The 22,025-nt window shown below is 41.0% G+C and overlaps 1 pseudogene; it reads right to left on the bottom strand.

Annotated features, from left to right (window-relative positions):
* Window positions 1-22,025, bottom strand: part of LOC147426163 (uncharacterized) — a 174,020-nt pseudogene that overhangs the window by 150,434 nt on the left and 1,561 nt on the right.

Genomic DNA, 22,025 nt, shown 5'->3' on the forward strand with positions numbered 1-22,025 from the left:
GGTTCGTAGGATAAATGGAGTCCCCAATAGGTAGTGCTTCCATGTGTCTAGGGCATGTAGAACAGCTAAAAGCTCTTTCTCATAAATGCCCAAGACTCGTTCATCACCATTGAGCCTTCGGCTCTCATATGCTATGGCATGCCCTTCTTGAAGCAAAACCGCTCCAAGGCAATCACCACAAGCATCACATTGGACCTCAAAGGGCTTTGAGAGATCCGGAAGCACGAGGACTGGTTGGGAAGTAAGCTTCTCTTTGAGTTTTCCAAAAGCATTTTGCTCCTTAGCAGTCCATACAAACTTAACGTTCTTCTTGGTTAAGTCGTGTAGTGGTCCTGCCACTTGAGAGAATTTTGCTATGAAGCGTCTATAGTATGCACACATACCAATAAAGCTTCTTAGCTCATGTAGATTCCTTGGGTTAGGCCATGATTTTATTACCTCTAACTTTGATGGATCCATACGAATACCATCGTGAGAGATAATATGGCCTAGATATTGAATCTCTTCAAGGAAGAATTCACTTTTCTTTTGGTTGAGAAAAAGTTTGTTCTCCCTCAAGGCTTGAAAAATCACTTGGAGATGTTGCTTATGTTCCTCCAAAGACTTGGAGTAGATGATGATATCATCGAAGAACACTCCAGTGAATTTTCGATATGGTCTAAAAATTTTCTCCATCAAACGATTGAACGTAGCTGGTGCATTAGTCAAGCCAAAAGGCATGACTAGATATTCATAAAGACCAAATGTTGTGCGAAACGCGGTCTTTAAGATATCCTCATCCACTATCCTTATTTGATGATAGCCACTCTTAAGGTCAATCCTACTGAAGTAGGTAGAGCCTTGTAGCTTATCAAACAGATCTTCTACCCGAGGTACGGGAAATCTGTTTTTAATAGTGATATGGTTTAGTGCTCGATAGTCCACACACATACGGTATGTACCATCTTTCTTTTGCACTAAAAGGACTGGAGAACAAAAGGGAGAGGAACTAGGCCTCACCATCCCTTTGTCTATCAGCTCTTGTACTTGCCTCATGATCTCCTCTTGTTGAGCTTGTGAGACTCGATAAGGAGGTTTGTTAGGCGGTGAGCTTCCTGGAAGGAGCTCAATACGATGGTCATCATCCCCTCGTTTTGGAGGTAGGTCCATAGGGATATCATCGATGAACACATCTTGGAATCCTTTTAGAAAAGTAGACAAGTCTAACTCTTCTTGATTCCTATCATTTTCATTTGATGAAACATTATTAGCTTTTAGAGACTCTTTGACATAAATCATGTACACAGAAACTGAGCTCTTCATTGATTTATCAAAAGAAAGAGGATTTACAAGTGGAATAGTGCGACCACGCTCACTAGCATCTACATAAATGTTCTTTCCCCTGTAGGTGAAGTAAATTCTCCTTTCAGGGAACTTCATGTTGGCAGCCATGCGATCAAACCATGGTGCCCCTAGGATAACATCCTGATGTTGGAGGGGAGAGATAAAGAAGTCTTCTTTGTCGACATAGCTTTGGACATGAAGCCTCAACTTCCCAATCAAGGGAGTAACGGAGGCTTGTTGTCCCTTGAAAGCTGCATCAGCTGTTACTATATCTCCCATCTCAAAAGCTTGAATGCCCAACTTGGTGGCCAACTCTATTGATATGAAGTTGAGAGTAGAGCCAGGGTCAAACAAGATGAAGGCATCATGCTCTCGTACCTTTCCCCAAGCATAGGAGAGTGATGATCCTTTGCAATGAGCATCCTCTTTTGGAGCTTCGATGGTGGAAGCCCTAGGAGTCTCATTGCGAGTATTCTTCTTGGGGCAAGAACGATAGCCATGTCCTTGCTCCCCACACTTGAAACACTTATGGTCCTTGCGAAAATCTTCAAGCTCTTCAGGAGAGAGTTTGTTTTTACCTTTGTAAACTCCCTTCTCCTTGGACCGATTGTTGTTGTTGTTGTTGGAAGTGCCTTGGGAATTATTTTGAGCATTGGATTTCCCCTTTGCATCATTTTTATCTTTGTTTTCCATGGGCTTGACATTACGTCTAGCCCCTTGATGGAAATTGATGCATGAAGCAACCATGGTGTGGTGGATTACTTCGGTAATAGTACCGGGCCGTTGAGAGTTGATATATTCGGCCATCTCTTCAGGTAATCCCGCACAAAATTGCTGTCTTTGCTCGGCAAAGTCTATCTTTTGAAAGACAGTAGCTTTGAGATGTAAATCCCAAAACTTATCTACATACTTGTTGATAGACTCATGAGAGAGGAGCTTCAAGCCGCGCCATTCGGTAAGAACTTTATCTTTAGTATCGCTTGGAAGAAATTGCTTCATGATGGAAACTCGTAGAGTTTTCCATGTCTTTGGGGCTTCTCCATTGCCACGAAGGCTAGCCCACCATTGACGAGCTGATTTTTGGAAGTGCATAGCTACATGGCGTAGCTTGGAGGACTCTGTGAAGCCCTCGTCCCCAAAGGCCGCATCAAATTGCTGGATGAAGGCCAACACTTTGTCGGTAGCACCAAAGGTGCCATCGTAGGTGAGAAAAGAGATACTCTTTCCTCCCTCCTTGAACTTCTTTAGCTTTTGTGACCTTCGCCATGCAGGAAATGATTTGCGATGCCCTCCCCTCTTGTATTCTCTAGGAGAATAGCCATAACTTTCATCGGAAGAGAAGGAAGGTGAAGAAGAAGGAGAAGAGGGTGACCTCTTCCTAGCCCTTTGTTTCCTCTCTTGCCTTTGAGAGTGATGAGGAGAAGGACTATGGGTTGCTCTTTTCCTCTTGGGAGGAGTAGGCGATCATCTAGACCGCCTTCTTCGTGGAGCCACATCTTCAGAAGAACTTAGACTTTCATTGCTTTCTTTCTCTTTGGATTCCTCCTCTCGAATGGGAGAGAGTCTTCTTTTGGGGGTCTCTTCAAGAGGCCTCATAAGCTCTCTCTCCTCTTGGAGAGGAAGGGAAATTCCATAGGCACGAAGTTGTTGAGTAACTTCGGCTTGCAAGGTAGGGTTGCCCATAGCTTGTTGCAACCTAGTCACAAGATAATTCACAAACATGGGAGCATCATCATTAGCACCTTCATGTGCAAAATCAAAGTTATCAATGTTCATTCTACTCTCTTGATTATTGTCAGCCATGTTAACAAAATTTTATGTATGTACTTAGTGTATGCTTTGGCAATTCAAAACCTTAGTTGCCACTCCTCTTAGCCTTTGAAAATCGGCTCTTAAGTATCTACACCCACGGCTCAAAGTGGTTAATTATAGAGAGTAGAGGAGTAGGTCTAACATAGCAGAGTTTCCAAGGGCTAGCTCCTTTCGGACTTCTTATGGCTCAATAATGGTAAAGCCATAGGAAAGTCTAAAAAGACTCCATTATTAAGTCCAAAGCTCCCGAGGTGTGCACCATCCCCCACATAGTGGGCTTAACAAAACCGGTATTAGATCCCAGTTCCACTTACTCTATTATAATTAACAACATCAACCATTTATAGGCTACTTAAGGACCTCTCTTCTTAAGCAAGAAAAGAGAAACCAAATGCTCTGATACCAATGTAATGGAATTTGCCTATTCAATTTGAGAATAGCGGAATTTAATGAGAGTACTTTCAAGAAATGATTTTGTGAGCATAGCGGGTAGACATAATTGAAGATAGCAACATAATCATAGCAATTAGTTAACTTGGCATAGACAATACTTTTGCAAGAGAGAGAGTTTAGAGAACATGACAACAATTGAGGACCGGATTTATGTGGAGCCGGTCCCCCCTCCAATAGGCATTTGTATTATGATTTCTCCCATAAAGAGAGACTTGTTACAATACAGTCTTTGTGTTCCTTGTGACCTAGGTGATGCCATGAAGATGGAAGGCTTCATGCACCACAAACATAACATAAACTTGAAGAAAGCTTTAACTATCCCAAGCCTCAGTCCCAAGACCTCAAACACCTTCGAAGGTGGAGAGAGCTAGCAGGGAATGAGGGTAGGGAAGAGGAAGAAGAAACATTTCGTAGGAGAAAGAATTAGTTCCTCACTTATCATACTCTTGTTGCTAGAATACATAATAGCATAGTAATGAAGAAGAAGGATATGGCAAGCTTAAGCATTGAAGCATGGCTCTTGGTTGGATTTGCACTCCATAGCCAAGAGTGTTGGTGTAGGCTCTCAACCTCTACTTGCTTGGAGAGGGAGCTCTTTGCACTTTGCATATCACACAATGAGAGTGATTGTGAGTGTGTGTGGGTGAGTATACCTCCTAGGCACCCCCCTAGCTTGCTTGGGTCGACCCCCCGTTGTAGCTCATGCCTGAAGCTCATTGGACCCCTCCAGGCCTAGCCAATCACAAGCAAGAGCCATTACAAGCAACATGGGTAGCCTTGGGACAAGTGTCCCCCTTTCCCTTTTGAGAGAGAGGACTTGATAAATGCTAAAACAATTAGATAATTCATGTAATTTATCATTGGACCCCTTTGAAGCCTAGCCAATAGGCTTCAAGCAACACATGAAGGTAACATGGGTAGGGGCCTGACATGTGTCCTTGCTGCCTCTTCAAGTTGGGCTTCCCTTGTGTGTGTGAGTGGGTGTTCTCTCTCTAGCCCCTAGGAAAAGGGCTCGCCCCCCCTCTTGTAGGAATGCTTTTGACTTTTAGGTGATCAAGCACCTTACTCACCAAGCATGACAAAGCACTTGAACTAGGGGGTGTTCCCACAAGCATCTCAGGCAAGCTTCTCAAGGCACCTCAAGTACTTTAATCATGCAGCAAGTCAAGCACCTCAAGCATGGACCCAGTAAAGCACCTCAAGCATCTTAATCAAGCACCTCAAGCATGAAAAACACCTCAAGCATGACAAGCACCTCGAGCTTGGGCCGGGTTCCCACCTCAAGCTCAGCCCTAGCTTACTTAAGGTCAAAGGACTTTTACACACATTTATTGGAGGTCTTAAATGAAGCTAACCCTAAGGTCTTATGCTCCATTGGTTAGCCTTGCTCTTTGATAGACCATCTCCCTTTTGGGCCCCTTTACCATTGGCCCCGTGTTGAGATAGATCTATAAGCACATACCTATATCTTAACACTTGTTCCCGTTTATTCTCCCACATTAAGTGATCAATTTAATATGAGAAAATCATTTGGGTTAGTTAGATATTAGATTTTATGACATTACCTCTCTCTTGAAATCATATTCGTCCTCGACTATGAGGTAGAAAAGATAAAGTCTTAGTCATTAGTCAATCGTACTTAGCGGGTAAAGGATCCCTTTTTACCCTATGACATCTTTCCAAGATGGATGACTAATCCATTTGGTGCTTGGGAGACATAGCTGCCGCAAGCATGTCTGCTCTTTAGTCCATTTTATTCTCCCAAAGTAGAGTGACAAATTCTACTTGGTGTTTGAGAGACGTCGTCATCACAAACATGATTCTAAGCATGCATACTAGTTAAATTTTGTGCACAATTAAAAAGAGGACTAGTCATATAAGACAAAAACATGAGTTATTTAAAAGAAATTTGTACATTTGCTTACTCTAATGTAGCATTTTAAGCATTGACAAGGTTCATACTATCCTTAAGTTGTACTCCTTGCATCCATTTAGCATCTTCAAAAGGATAATTTTTGAACTTAATAAGATACCGTCGGATAATCTTACCATGTCGTAGTACCTTGTCTTCATGCCGAAGGATAGCTTCGGGTTGTAGCACCTCTTCTTGGTCTTCAACTTCGGGAGGGTCTTCAATAATTGGTTCAATTGGTGGCTCTCCTTTGTAGGGCTTAAGTAAGCTTACATGAAAGGCATTGTGTATAAGCCAATGGTTGGGCAACTTGAGTTGATAAGCCGTCTCATTGATAGGCTTCAAGATTTGGAAAGGACCATAGTATCTTTTTGCTAGTTTAGCATAATACTTTTGATGGCCCGTAGGATTTTTGCCCGTCGTTTGCCTTAATCGAGCCTTAGGAAACTTGAGTAAGACCCAATCATTTTCTTTGAACATTAAGGCTCTTCTGTGCTTATCAGCAGCAGCTTTTTGCCTTTATTGAGAGATGGCTATAGCCTCCCTAATCTTTTGAAAAGATTCTTGTAGGTCACGGCTATACTCATCGGCGGCGAAGATTTTCCCATGTACTTTCAGTAGCAAGGGACTTTTAGGTCTTCCTTCTATGATCTCGAAAGGTGCTTTGCCTGTAGAAGTATGTACAGTATTATTGTAGGCATACTCTACTAGCGGTAAATACTTTTCCCATTGTGAGCGTTGATCTACTTCGGTAACATAAGTCTTGAGTAGATCGAGTATCGTAAGATTGGCTATCTCACTTTGGCCATCCGTTTGTGGGTGATAGGCCGAAGAGAAATTCAATCTTGTTCCTAGATTTTCAAAGAGACCTTTCCAGAAATTACTGGTCATTCTAGGATCTCTATCTGATACGATGGATGTGGGTAATCCATGGTGTTTGAAAATCTGAGATATGAAGAGAGTTGCCATTTGATGTGCCTTAATAGTCTTTTTGACAGGAATAAAATGTGCTTGCTTGCTAAAACTGTCGACTATTGTCCATATTCCTGTATTCCCATGGATAGACTTGGGTAATCCAAAGATGAAATCCATGGATATACTCTCCCATGGTGAATTTGGAATAGGCAATGGTTGGAGTAATCCACGTTGCTTCCCTCTATCATACTTGGTCTTTTGGCATACTACACATTTTGAAACATACTCTTGTATGTCCACTTTCATGGTAGGCCAATAGAAATACATCTCTACTCCTCGGAGAGTAGGTTGAATACCTCTATGCCCTGCATATGGAGCATGGGATTCATACATAACCTTCTCACGAAGGGAATGGGTAACACATAGCCTATTTCCGTGAAGAAGATAACCATCCTGCAAGGTGAATGGTTCCTCTTTCTTTCCCGAAGCAAGGGCTGACATTATGTCTCTAAAGGCAGGGTTAGTAGCATACTCATCTATCATAGAGGATAGATCATTGTGAGTAGCTATAGACACCGCATTAACTTTTGGTCGTCGTGAAAGTGCATCGGCAACTTGATTGTGCTTACCAGCTATGTGAGCAATATGAAAATTAAATTGCGAAAGAAAATTTGCCCACCTCATTTGTTTGTCAGAAAGCTTGGTTTGCGTCATGAAATACTTGAGACTTTGGTGGTCGGTTCGTAGGATAAATGGAGTCCCCAATAGGTAGTGCTTCCATGTGTCTAGGGCATGTAGAACAGCTAAAAGCTCTTTCTCATAAATGCCCAAGACTCGTTCATCACCATTGAGCCTTCGGCTCTCATATGCTATGGCATGCCCTTCTTGAAGCAAAACCGCTCCAAGGCAATCACCACAAGCATCACATTGGACCTCAAAGGGCTTTGAGAGATCCGGAAGCACGAGGACTGGTTGGGAAGTAAGCTTCTCTTTGAGTTTTTCAAAATCATTTTGCTCCTTAGCAGTCCATACAAACTTAACGTTCTTCTTGGTTAAGTCGTGTAGTGGTCCTGCCACTTGAGAGAATTTTGCTATGAAGCGTCTATAGTATGCACACATACCAATAAAGCTTCTTAGCTCATGTAGATTCCTTGGGTTAGGCCATGATTTTATTACCTCTAACTTTGATGGATCCATACGAATACCATCGTGAGAGATAATATGGCCTAGATATTGAATCTCTTGAAGGAAGAATTCACTTTTCTTTTTGGTTGAGAAAAAGTTTGTTCTCCCTCAAGGCTTGAAAAATCACTTGGAGATGTTGCTTATGTTCCTCCAAAGACTTGGAGTAGACGATGATATCATCGAAGAACACTCCAGTGAATTTTCGATATGGTCTAAAAAATTTCTCCATCAAACGATTGAACGTAGCTGGTGCATTAGTCAAGCCAAAAGGCATGACTAGATATTCATAAAGACCAAATGTTGTGCGAAACGCGGTCTTTAAGATATCCTCATCCACTATCCTTATTTGATGATAGCCACTCTTAAGGTCAATCCTACTGAAGTAGGTAAAGCCTTGTAGCTTATCAAACAGATCTTCTACCCGAGGTACGGGAAATCTGTTTTTAATAGTGATATGGTTTAGTGCTCGATAGTCCACACACATACGGTATGTACCATCTTTCTTTTGCACTAAAAGGACTGGAGAACAAAAGGGAGAGGAACTAGGCCTCACCATCCCTTTGTCTATCAGCTCTTGTACTTGCCTCATGATCTCCTCTTGTTGAGCTTGTGAGACTCGATAAAGAGGTTTGTTAGGCGGTGAGCTTCTTGGAAGGAGCTCAATACGATGGTCATCATCCCCTCGTTTTGGAGGTAGGTCCATAGGGATATCATCGATGAACACATCTTGGAATCCTTTTAGAAAAGTAGACAAGTCTAACTCTTCTTGATTCCTATCATTTTCATTTGATGAAACATTATTAGCTTTTAGAGACTCTTTGACATAAATCATGTACGCAGAAATTGAGCTCTTCATTGATTTATCAAAAGAAAGAGGATTTACAAGTGGAATAGTGCGACCACGCTCACTAGCATCTACATAAATGTTCTTTCCCCTGTAGGTGAAGTAAATTCTCCTTTCAGGGAACTTCATGTTGGCAGCCATGCGATCAAACCATGGTGCCCCTAGGATAACATCCTGATGTTGGAGGGGAGAGATGAAGAAGTCTTCTTTGTCGACATAGCTTTGGACATGAAGCCTCAACTTCCCAATCAAGGGAGTAACGGAGGCTTGTTGTCCCTTGAAAGCTGCATCAGCTGTTACTATATCTCCCATCTCAAAAGCTTGAATGCCCAACTTGGTGGCCAACTCTATTGATATGAAGTTGAGAGTAGAGCCAGGGTCAAACAAGATGAAGGCATCATGCTCTCGTACCTTTCCCCAAGCATAGGAGAGTGATGATCCTTTGCAATGAGCATCCTCTTTTGGAGCTTCGATGGTGGAAGCCCTAGGAGTCTCATTGCGAGTATTCTTCTTGGGGCAAGAACGATAGCCATGTCCTTGCTCCCCACACTTGAAACACTTATGGTCCTTGCGAAAATCTTCAAGCTCTTCAGGAGAGAGTTTGTTTTTACCTTTGTAAACTCCCTTCTCCTTGGACCGATTGTTGTTGTTGTTGTTGGAAGTGCCTTGGGAATTATTTTGAGCATTGGATTTCCCCTTTGCATCATTTTTATCTTTGTTTTCCATGGGCTTGACATTACGTCTAGCCCCTTGATGGAAATTGATGCGTGAAGCAACCATGGTGTGGTGGATTACTTCGGTAATAGTACCGGGCCGTTGAGAGTTGATATATTCGGCCATCTCTTCAGGTAATCCCGCACAGAATTGCTGTCTTTGCTCGGCAAAGTCTATCTTTTGAAAGACAGTAGCTTTGAGATGTAAATCCCAAAACTTATCTACATACTTGTTGATAGACTCATGAGAGAGGAGCTTCAAGCCGCGCCATTCGGTAAGAACTTTATCTTTAGTATCGCTTGGAAGAAATTGCTTCATGATGGAAACTCGTAGAGTTTTCCATGTCTTTGGGGCTTCTCCATTGCCACGAAGGCTAGCCCACCATTGACGAGCTGTTTTTTGGAAGTGCATAGCTACATGGCGTAGCTTGGAGGACTCTGTGAAGCCCTCGTCCCCAAAGGCCGCATCAAATTGCTAGATGAAGGCCAACACTTTGTCGGTAGCACCAAAGGTGCCATCGTAGGTGAGAAAAGAGATACTCTTTCCTCCCTCCTTGAACTTCTTTAGCTTTTGTGACCTTCGCCATGCAGGAAATGATTTGCGATGCCCTCCCCTCTTGTATTCTCTAGGAGAATAGCCATAACTTTCATCGGAAGAGAAGGAAGGTGAAGAAGAAGGAGAAGAGGGTGACCTCTTCCTAGCCCTTTGTTTCCTCTCTTGCCTTTGAGAGTGATGAGGAGAAGGACTATGGGTTGCTCTTTTCCTCTTGGGAGGAGTAGGCGATCGTCTAGACCGCCTTCTTTGTGGAGCCACATCTTCAGAAGAACTTAGACTTTCATTGCTTTCTTTCTCTTTGGATTCCTCCTCTCGAATGGGAGAGAGTCTTCTTTTGGGGGTCTCTTCAAGAGGCCTCCTAAGCTCTCTCTCCTCTTGGAGAGGAAGGGAAATTCCATAGGCACGAAGTTGATGAGTAACTTCGGCTTGCAAGGTAGGGTTGCCCATAGCTTGTTGCAACCTAGTCACAAGATAATTCACAAACATGGGAGCATCATCATTAGCACCTTCATGTGCAAAATCAAAGTTATCAATGCAGGCTTTCGCATCTACCAAAAAGTGATATGTCGATTACGTATGGGAGATGGAATTTCAGAAGTTTTTGCAAGCACTATTGGTGTCAAACAAGGATGCCCACTTTCCCCAACCCTCTTTGGGCTACTCATTGATGAATTGGAATGCATGGTTCTTGACTTTATGCAGCAAGAAGGCATAGAAGAGGTTAAGATCGAAAATGCGGTGATCATGCTTTTGCTTTATGCCGATGATGTAGTACTCTTGGCACATACCTTAGAAGATGCACAAAAGCTTATGAGTGTCTTGGAACGCTTTTGCCTACATAGCGGGCTGATCGTGTATGGATCCAAAACCAAGGTTATGCTTGTAAAGACCCTCAATGATGAAAATCCATGCATTTTATACAACAATGAGAAACTTGAAGTGGTAGATCACTTCAAGTACCTTGGCCTTGAGGTTCCATCCAATCATAAATGGAAGGATTGTGCAATGCGTCGCTTGGAAGACGGACAGAGGGCCTATTATGCATTTGAGAACATGTGCAATGCAGGAGAGATCAAGTGTTGGGCTCTCAAAAAGTACCTCTTTGACACATTGGTGACACCGGTGCTTCTTTATGGAGTGGAGGTGTGGGGTGGAAGCATCGGGAAGTCTACTTGGAAAGAGTTTGAGAATGTCCAAAAGCGTTTTCTCACCAGCTTTCTCCAAGTCAAGACACAAACACCCTACATGCTCTTACTTCTTGAGTCCGGATTGCTTCCCATTGAGGTCTTGGGCATGCAAAGGGTTGTGGAGTACATGCGTAAAACACAACGTAGCCCTTTGCATCGACTTCCTAGAATCGCATATGAAGCAAGTCAAATGGTTCAAAAGACATGCAAGAGCAAAATACTAAGTTGGGGGTGGATGCTTGATATCAAGAAATGGTTTGGAAGATGGGATGCATGTCACTTGGTCAAGGATGCGTCGATCGACTCCCAAGTTAATGAGGCCTTCTTACAACGCCAATGTATCACGGCTTGGGAGAAATCCGGAGGTTCTCGCTTCAGCCATTACACCACACACGTTGCCCCAAACTACAAATCTCTCTTCTTCTCGGAACGAGGTAACCGAACCCATTCCTACATCCTTGAGCCCATCCCGTTGAGTGCGATCCGCACCATTGCCTCCATTCGTCTTAGCTCCCATTCTCTACGCTGCGAGACAGGACGTTGGGGCACTGGCGAGGAGTGTCATCGACTTTGCACCTATGCCCTCGTCAAGTGCGAAAGAGTGAGTACCACACACTACTTGAGTGCTCAGCTTTTGACCACATTAGGTCCTCTTTTCCCCATATATTCAGCCATGATCTCTCCCTACATACCTTCCTCTCCCAACCACGATGTGGACTCTCTATTGCGACGCTCATTTCAGCCATTTTTGAGCATCAAGAGTCACTTATGAACTCCACTCACACCACGTGACATGTTCATTTGGTCCCATAGGTCATATTTGACCTCCCAGGACGATAATAGAACTATCTCTCTCTCTCTCTCTCTCTCTCTCTCTCTCTCTCTCTCTCTCTCTCTCTCTCTCTCTCTCTCTCTCTCTCTCTCTAGCTTTTTAATTTCTTATTTACACACACACACACACACATTTCTCTCTCTTTCTCTCTTTGATTTTCTACACACACATACACATTTCTCTCTCTCTCTCTCTCTCTCTCTCTCTCTCTCTCTCTCTCTCTCTCTCTCTCTCTCTCTCTCTCTCTCTCTCTCTCTCTCTCTCTCTCTTAGTTTCTTACACACACACACACGTTTCTCTCTCTCTCTTTGATTACCTACACACACACACATTTCTCTCTCTCTCTCTCTCTCTCTCTCTCTCTCTCTCTCTCTCTCTCTCTCTCTCTCTCTCTCTCTCTCTCTAGCTTTTTAATTTCTTATTTACACACACACACACACACATTTCTCTCTCTTTCTCTCTTTGATTTTCTACACACACATACACATTTCTCTCTCTCTCTCTCTCTCTCTCTCTCTCTCTCTCTCTCTCTCTCTCTCCTCTCTCTCTCTCTCTCTCTCTCTCTCTCTCTCTTTAGTTTCTTACACACACACACACGTTTCTCTCTCTCTCTTTGATTACCTACACACACACACATTTCTCTCTCTCCCTCTCTCTCTCTCTCTCTCTCTCTCTCTCTCTCTCTCTCTCTCTCTCTCTCTCTCTTTCCTAAACACACACACACACACCGCTCTCTCTCTCTTTCCTACACACCTCTCTCTCTCTCTCTCTCTCTCTCTCTCTCTCTCTCTCTCTCTCTCTCTCTCTCTCTCTCTCTACCTACCTCTTTCCTACACACACACACACGATGTAGAGAGAGAGAGAGAGGGGTTTGGGGGGGGGGGGGGTTCATAATACCTGCGCAGCAGGTTTCGGCCAAGATCTGAGCGCGCGCGTTGAAGGCGAAAATGGCCCCTGCGCAGCGCGGGTTTCCCCTTTTTTTCTCCCAATTATTTTGCGTCAAAATGTGCGTCGATATACTAGTGGTAATGTACGTCGATATACGCGTGGAAAAGTATGCCTTGCCACGTGTATTTCCACGTGCATATCGATGAATATTTCGACGCATATATCGACGGGATGAAAGTACGTCGATATCCACGTGGAAAGTACAGCCGTCAATATATACTGCGACGATATCTTGATGTTATGTTGTAGTGGTAGCTTGATATGTAAGGTTTTCACTGAGAGAAGATTGCTTCATTTCACCTCTTTTGCTTCTTCTTCAAGATCAATGGACTCCTCTTTCTCCATCACTTCAATATATTCCACATTATTTTTCTCTTTTTCATCTGCTGGTAGATCGTGTTCTCTCTTAAGTGAGTTCGGTAAAGTAAATTTTAAAGTAGAAGGGGACTCCATTTTGACAAATGAATGAGTATCAAGCTCCTCCAAACCTAGAGCAGGCTCCTCCAAACTCATGGCAAGATCTGCAGAGCAGATATATCAATGGGTTCTGTGAAGTCTACATTCCTCTTGATTGATGTTTTTAACAGCTCCGGCAGTCTTCTTGGAACATTTGCTTGGCCAACAATGCGCTCGGGATCTATTTTCTACCTCTTCCTCCTATGTGATCTTAATCCTGCCATTTATTTCATACTCACAAATATAAGTTTCATCAAACATAAATAAAATGAAGAGCACCAAATGATCATATAAGTTTTGAACAAACTATAGCTAGGTATCTCACAGTTATTCCCAACTAATCATATAGACAATAACATAAGATGATTAGTATGGATAGAATGCAAAATTGCTTTATAGTTGTGAAGAGAAAAAGCCATACAAATGGATCACGGTGCACAGAGTACATATATCAAAATCCACAGAGCTAGTATAAGCGCGCCGTGATCCACTTAAAGGGATTTCATACAATAGAATAGCTACCAAAACATCAAATAATATTATTTTTCAAAAAATATGTTTGTACAATTTCAAAAGAGGATCACGGCGCGCGGAGTATGTAAACGAACGTCCACAACACTAATGGCACGCCGTGATCCATTTAATGGGCGTTCATACAATGGAATACCTTCCAAAACAACAAAGAATATTATTCTTCAAAAAAAAACGTTTGTACAATTTCAAAAGAGGATCACGGCGCACGAAGTATGAAAAATAATGTCCACAACATTACTGGGGCGTCGTGATCCAATATTGGTTGGTGAATTGTGAAATGGTCTTTTATATTTTGAAGCACACTTCCTAAAAACAACTAAACTATGGACCAAATGAAAGTGAAGAGATTGACTTTACGTTTGCTAGAACTAGACATTGTTGCTGGAGTAGAGATTCAGGACTGGGAATGTTGTTTTGGGTCTTCAAGCTTCTAATTCCTGCACCTTGAAGGAAGCAGAGGCCTTCTTAAGTCTCTCTCTCTCTCTCTCTCTCTCTCTCCCCCCCCCCCCCCCCCTTTTCATGGAGTAATAGACATTATCGTTGGTGTTTTTAATGAAGCAAGCCGAATATTATTGTACACGTGCTACAAGGACATGCATTAAATGGGTGGTACGACCACAATAAGAACTTTTTAACAACCCAAAAATGCGTGTACATTTAGAGTAACAAATGCACACTTCAATTCATGATGAGAGAGAGAGAGAGAGAGAGAGAGGGAGAGAGAGATAGAATGAAATAGAAAGAGAGAGAGAGAGGGAGAGAGAGAAAGGGAGCGACCTAGATGACCTCTACAAGAGAGAGAGAGAGAGAGAGAGAGAGAGACCTAACAAAATAGACAACCTCTGTGAGAGATAGAGAGAGAGTGAGAGAGACACCTACCGCCGAGACAACCTCTGCAATCAAGGCGCAAGGCTCATTCAAGCATTTTCTTCCAATTGAATTTCACCAAGAGAGGTATTTCCAAAGTGGTTGTTGAAGTTGAAGAGAGACAAAGAGAGAGAGCTTAGAGAGAGACAGGAGAGAGAGAGAGAGAGAGAGAGTGAGAGAGAGAGAGAGAGAGAGTTTCTAAGTGTTTGTTGGGTTTGAAAGAGGAAGACAGAGAGAGAGAGAGAGAGAGAGAGTGACAGAGATAGTGTTTTTTATTGCTTGCTTGGTTTGAAAGAGGAAGATATATATATATATATATATATATATATATATATATATATATAGAGAGAGAGAGAGAGAGAGAGAGAGAGAGAGAGAGAGAGAGAGAGAGAAAGAGTGGGATTGCACAAAATGGAGCACGGCGCGCGATGGATTGTTTTCTTTGCTTGGTTTTGAGCCCACGCACTGTGATCAATACACACAGAGAGAGAGAGAGAGAGAGAGAGTACTACATCTCAAGATTACTATTTTACACACTATTTAATCATCAATAAAATTGAGGCTTGTTTCTTAAAAGGAATGATCTAGATTTCAAATCTTTCTCCATCCACTTATGGATGACGACGTACAATAGGCTATTTTTTTGTCGCAAAGCTAAGCGCACGCAACGTGATCCACAAAGAGAGAGAGAGAGAGAGAGAGAGAGAGAGAGAGAGAGAGAGAGAGAGAGAGAGAGAGAGAGAGAGAGAGAGAGAGAGAGATCCTTTGCATTTTTCTCTTACAGTGGAATGGCAAGAACCAAGGCAACAGCAAGGAAGGCAGGGGGAGGACCAGGGCTTGCAAAGAAATCATGTGAAAGGTCTGCTAGTAAGAAGAAAACGTGCTGATGGTACTAGGCAATTAGCACTGGATTCTGCTGATATTGGGATTTTGAATGATCCCAATGCACAAATTACAGACTCTATTGTTGATTTATGCCTAAAGTAAGTGCTCTTCTCTACCTTTAAGATCCTTTTTTTTGTACTTGGTCTCTAATTAAATCCTTGTTTTTTATTGTAGCTCAATAAAGAGCCAACTCCCTCAAGAAACCCATACTGAAATATATGTTTTAGATCCACAGTTGTCTGTGCCACTCCGAATAAAAAACACCCCTCTTTGAAGACATGGTTTGTCCACTGTCTAATGCTTCAGGTCACAACTCTGGTGTTACCATATGAATCAAATAATCATTGGAGCCTTGTATGCATTGAACTGGACAACCAAGTGGTATGGACTATCAACTCCATACATGGAACACATTCAGAGATAAGAGTGTGAGTGTTGATAAAACCTTGAGTGTTTATTTGGGCTATGGTTGATGACCTCAATATTGTTAATAAAAAATAACCTTCACTGTTCATAGATGTGTAAAAATATTACTTCATGTCTATGGAAGGCTTTGTGGAAATCATGAACTCTACAAGTCAACCTTTAAAGTTAAAGTGCCTAATCAGACAGATCCAACTTCTTGTGGTTGGAGATGTCTTCTCCATGCAGAGTACATACTACAGAGTTTTTTTTTCTTTGAATCCATTTATGTCAAAGGTATTTCCTTGCTATGGTTTGGACCAACTTGGTGCTATTATTAATTAAAGTATTGACCACAAGTTAACCTAATTTTGCAGAATGTTGTGGAAAATTATACCTTGGAATATTTACAAAGGTACCGCGCTTCAATGATTCAACATCTACTATCTCTTTCAACCACAAGAGTTTTAGTTGCAGAAGACAATTTTGTCAACGACCATATAATAACTTTAGCAATGAGTGGTGATGAGGAAGTCATGCCAGTTTCCACCACTGGAAACCAAATTCCTAAAATTGACCCCATACTAGACAAACAGACACATGTATGCTTTGCAATTGGAGCGATTGAATCCAAAGTCGGGGTTGATCAATGTGATGTAGACCAAGCCCTTGAAAATGCAGATGTAAAATGCTCCTCAGAGACGAGGAATACAACAGAGGTTCTAGGCCAAGTAGAGAGGATAAGGGAGTGCCTATTATTCTTGCATAGGATGCGGCACATGATCAATATGAGGGAGTCCAATCTCCTATAATTGCTGATGTGAAGAGCTCTTCAAAACCGAGAGGAGATACAGAGTATCTTGACCATGTAGAGGAGGAGGCCAACATTGCAAATCAAAGCCAAGAATAGACAAGAGAACAGGTTAACCCTTCGGCCATGGAAACACAAGAGTTTTGTACTACAACCACAAGAGGTGGATACCCTTGGCAATATAAAAGGGAACATCACCACTCAACAACAGAATGTCAACATTAGAAATGACAAGTATAGACTCTTGCTTCAAGTAGATATGGTTGTTCCAGTAATATCCATTGTACTTAAATAATATACTCTTTTTTGTTTCTAACTACTTCTTTTTATGCACACAATGATTATAGAGACTAATTATCTTGGATCTCAATGGATTGTTACTGCTACGACAGCCATACTACAGTGTACATACAGAGTTCTTCCATTTATGTAGTTTCCGCTTTGGAATCCTCAAAGTAGTAATTCCACCAGCACAAAGGAATTTTTAAATTTTTTGATTCCACATTTTAGGGTTGCTATCTGGTCTTCAATGCAAGCCCAAAACCTGAATCCCCTTGTTACCATAGTTTGCAATTTGGCTGAAATTCAGAGATTGGATTTTTATTTTGCGTATAGTCAAAGAAATTGTAATACCATTGCGGGACATTTCCACCCAACAAAAGCTAATGTACCACTTTTCAACAAGCCCTTTGAACATATCAATGTGCCTTATGATGCTCTCAATACATTGTTGATTGATGACACACCACATAAGGGTTTACTTAATCCACTCGCACTACTATTTCCCCACCTTCATTTGAAGGGCATCTTCACGATTTTTACCTAGTGGACATTTTGGTCCCATACATGCAAGCAATGTACTTAAGACCATTGAGCACATCGGAATTTGTACTTAAAAATGTACTTAGTAAGTCATTGTTTATACCTTAAATTGATATTGTCTACCTATCTATGTGTTTCGAATACTCAGAGAGAGAGAGAGAGAGAGAGAGAGAGAGAGAGAGAGAGAGAGCCTTGAGCAAACACTTGATATTAAGATTAAACTAGTCAAAAAAGGTACATTTTGTTGAATCCATTTAGGCTAGATTACATGGGCACAATTTGAATACGGCTAGAAAGATCTCTAGATAGAAAATGCTTCTCCCTTCGTTGCATTACTCTTTCTCCGCCCAGCACGAAATAAAAGTTTACGGAGTCAATGTCGGCAGTCTCCTCCACTATGTCATGTCAAAGTTGCAAAAGATTGCATTGCTGCCTTATTGTAATTATTTTCATAAGATTTAGGTCTTTGTCCACCACCTCTACGTCTATGATAGCATTTTTTGTTGCCAAACTTGCTGCCTCTTGATCCATAAGCACATAGCAACCTTCAACAATGTGAGAACGCTTGTACCAAAAGGAGATTATTAATGGCGTGTCACAAGCATATACTTGATAATGAAAGTGTTAAGATCAATCTCGCAACATGTGCCATCTGTTTCTTTCACATACCACCCTTGATCAAGAAGCTTATCACACAAGAGGAAATCAAATGATTTGGAGAGCAGCATAGTTTTAGCAACATGTACTTTGCAGGTATGAAATAACTCAACAAAGTGACCAACAGGACAAAAAATTGCAATTTTCACCAATTTAGTGGGTACAGAGTTTCGGAGAGACCTCTGAACATCCCTATAGAGCGTGCTCCTCAATGCCTCACTCATTGTTGTATCGGGAACGGGCCAATCCACGGAGTTCCAGTTGGTTGGTAGTGGAACCTTTACCAACACTCCTCTCTGATTCCTTTGATTGAGTCGATAGAAATGGTCATAGAAGAAAATACCCTCGTCTGCCATGCTTTTGCTAGTTCTGCCAGCATATTGCAAGACCCCAATATGAGCATGGGTCACAGAGATGAGATGTATAATGCACTCCAGTGGCTCCCATTCCTCATATGAGGAAGGATAAACATCTATGAATGTAAGAGAATAGAAATAAATACAAAAATCTGTATAACATAATTATATACCTATAATAAGATAATAAAAAAACAAATTCACATTTGAAATGTAAGATAACATTTATAGAGGAGTGCTAAATAATTAACTTACAGTTGCACTGTGGATTCTGCACCATGGATACATTGCCGCCATTAGCAATCACATCAGAGTGAGTGAAAACATGTTGGACAAAGACTTCTTTCACAGTCTTCTTACCAACCTTGAGTGTGAAATCCGGAACTCTTGCTTTCCATGCAGAACAAAACATGTTTGTTGCTTTCGAGCTTTTTCTCCTTCTTGGTTGCATAAGAACCCAATAACCTTTGCTTATCCTCTGCTCTTGCCACCTATTATCTATAGTGAGAGATTTTGAGATTGAGATAGTGCTTATGCTACTACATGGTCTTCTTGGCACATTAATGGTGAGGCTAGTTGGGGACAGTGTAGAGCAACCTCTAGAACTTCTTGGGCGGGTAGAAGACGAAGCCATAGGTATAATGCAAGGAGAATGAGTTTTGAAAGACTTTCATAAAGGTAGTGGATATCTTTTAATGAAGGGAGAGAGTTAGCTATCAATCAGTAGTCAGGTGTTAGCAACTTGACGGACACTGGCAGTGGGCCCTACTTTGTGAGACGAGGAAGTTACCTTACAAAAACGCGACAAAACCCAATATTTCAAAATGTTTTCTTTCATTTTTGTGTTGTTTTCCATGCATCTCTACGTTACGTAAGGTTGCTGCTCATTGGTTGCACCTTCTTTTCTCTCTCTTCAATAAGGCCCTCCAAATGACCTCCAAAATTTCCTAATGCTACATGCATTGATACATGTATATAACTTTAATTGTCAAGAGTGAATGATGTGCCTATGTATGTCCTTTGTGCCTTGGCATGACTTATGTTTATGCACTACTTTAAATTATCAATAAGTTTGCATAAATACATGTTCTATGTGTGATTCTCTAGTTAATTGGTTTCTTCAATAGCAGCAAAAAATTTGATTTTACCTGACTTGTTGAGTTTGCATCAATCATTGATAAGTCGGCAAGATGGTAGAAGTAGCAACATTAGGGATATAGATGAGGTCCATGATCCTACATCAAACCCAAAAAATAACTCTATACTACTGGCAAGTGCACATTCCATTTGAGCAATTCTGGCCCTCACCTTATACACAAAGCTTTCTTAAGTAGTAAGTACGAACCAAAAAATTTGGGATACTAATAAGGGCACAAAATCTGGGTTGATTTGCACCTATAATCAAAAGACCATCAATACCCAAGGATAGTAAAAGCACATCTGGTAACTAGAATGTGCAATTGCAAACTGAAAATATGAAGATAAGCACATTAGATTAATGAGACTACCAATCACATATGAAAAATAGAATGAGGCATTTTGTGACTTGCATTATGGAGCAAAAACAATCAAAAGGAAAGAATGCTCAAAAGAAAAGTACCTCACAATTCCAAAACCATTGTTGATAAGGTTCATAGCTCCCATTATGAGGCATATAGCTTCCCCAAGTGACACTATATCCATGCCAACCTTCATTATATCCATTATCTTGTCCTTCTTCATACCCTTAACCTCAATCTTCATGCAACTACCTGCTACAAGCATGATCAGCCATGTCAATAAAGGTGAACTCTATAGTAGATAGGAGCATCAAACATAGTAGCACAAAAGGCAAACAATGTGCAATCCACCAGATGTTGGGAAAGCCGTTTAGATTACACTCGATGCGTGACCAACCCCTAAACCCAAGAATATCAATCATGCACCATTATGTGCATGTATGCATCCCACTACATAGAATTCCCTAATTATATGCTTCTTTATAGTCACATTCTATTCACTATACTAGCCACATGATATTTGACCCTTCTCCCAAGTGTGATGGAAATCACTCTCTAACATTAAATGCCACCTTTCCAATCTAAAGCTATATAAGGCCATATTGTTTAGCTTGTATTTCGCTCTTTTCATCCTAATCAATCAAGCGAGTCTATTCTCATTGAGTGTTATCTCTCTAATTTGTTTTTCTCCTAATTATTATGGAGCTCTTACTACCATGAATGCAACTAACCCTTTTTCGCCTTAATTAATCAAACTTTACAAGTGGTATCGGAGCTTGTAAGTAACTAGTATCTCCTAATTATGTTAATTGGATCCCTAAGATAGATTTAGTGCTCTCTTTTCCTAAGCACTAAACCGATTCATAACTCTTTAGGATTAGATCAGTATAACTCAATTCTAGTCATCTCCATCATTCGTTTTGGGCAAGTCTACACGGCCACTACCCTCACCGATGATTACTAATAATTGAATTGAGTTCTAGTTGTGTGTTTTATTTTCTTTTCTTTTCTTTTACTTGTCATTTGACTTGCTTGATAACAATAGGTACTTGTATATACACGTGTTCATGTGAAGCCCTCATCAAGAGCTTCGGATGAATGTATTCATGAGTATACTCATGATATATGTAATGCAAGCACCAAGCAATGGCATCTTGATTAATCTTGCATGATTTTATACTTTATTTTTTGCTCACTGCCAATTAATCAAGTGTGTGTGTATGTGTGCCATGAGTCCTACCATGTGGCGAGCGAGAATTGTAGAGCGAAGGAAAATCCGAGCAAATGAATAAAGAAACCAAATGGGCTTTGTCAAGAAAGATGAATGAAGATCCTACTTAAAGCCCTAAGTGATAGCAATAATACTGTTCAAAATGAGAATCTTTTCTAGAATCCCTAAGTAATCGTAGCAATAGCATTGTTCAAAATTAGACTTTAGATTCTTTTGTGCAGTTGAGGCTTGATGTTGAGCAATGAGAAACCCAAGCAAATAGCAAAGCTATTACAAACCATGCAATGATCCACAACTACATTCAACACCATAATTTTAATTTTAACTTTAAATTTAGTCAACAATGCTCATACATCTACAAAGTTTCTAAACTATATTAAGAGACAATTGTCATATCTTATAACCAAAAAAGAGAGATTTCTTTAGGATTATAAGATAACAAGTGGAATATTTAGTGGAATATAGAGAGCAACATGTCATGCCTCTACACTTTAACAACAACAAGAAATGCTATGGTTCTATCTCATGACTATGAAGAGTCACACTCGTCATCAATAAAAACATTGCGCCTCTGACACTTCTTGTGGGTGTCAAAATCGTATCGTATATCAGCAGCCATGGTTTTTGCAATCCCCTCAGCAAAAACTGGCAACACACTTCCATACAAAAATAAAAAGGTAAGTCTCATAATCCACATGTAAGCAATACATAACCTTCATCATTGAAACATAAGAAATCTCAAATTGTTGTTTGAATCATTATCCATAATTTTCAAATACTGAACAATCAATGATACCAAAAAGTGACAAAGTAGCATAAAAGTAT

The sequence above is a fragment of the Adiantum capillus-veneris genome, chromosome 24, assembly GCF_014529385.1.
Source record: "Adiantum capillus-veneris isolate H3 chromosome 24, ASM1452938v2, whole genome shotgun sequence".
Lineage (NCBI taxonomy): Eukaryota > Viridiplantae > Streptophyta > Polypodiopsida > Polypodiales > Pteridaceae > Adiantum > Adiantum capillus-veneris.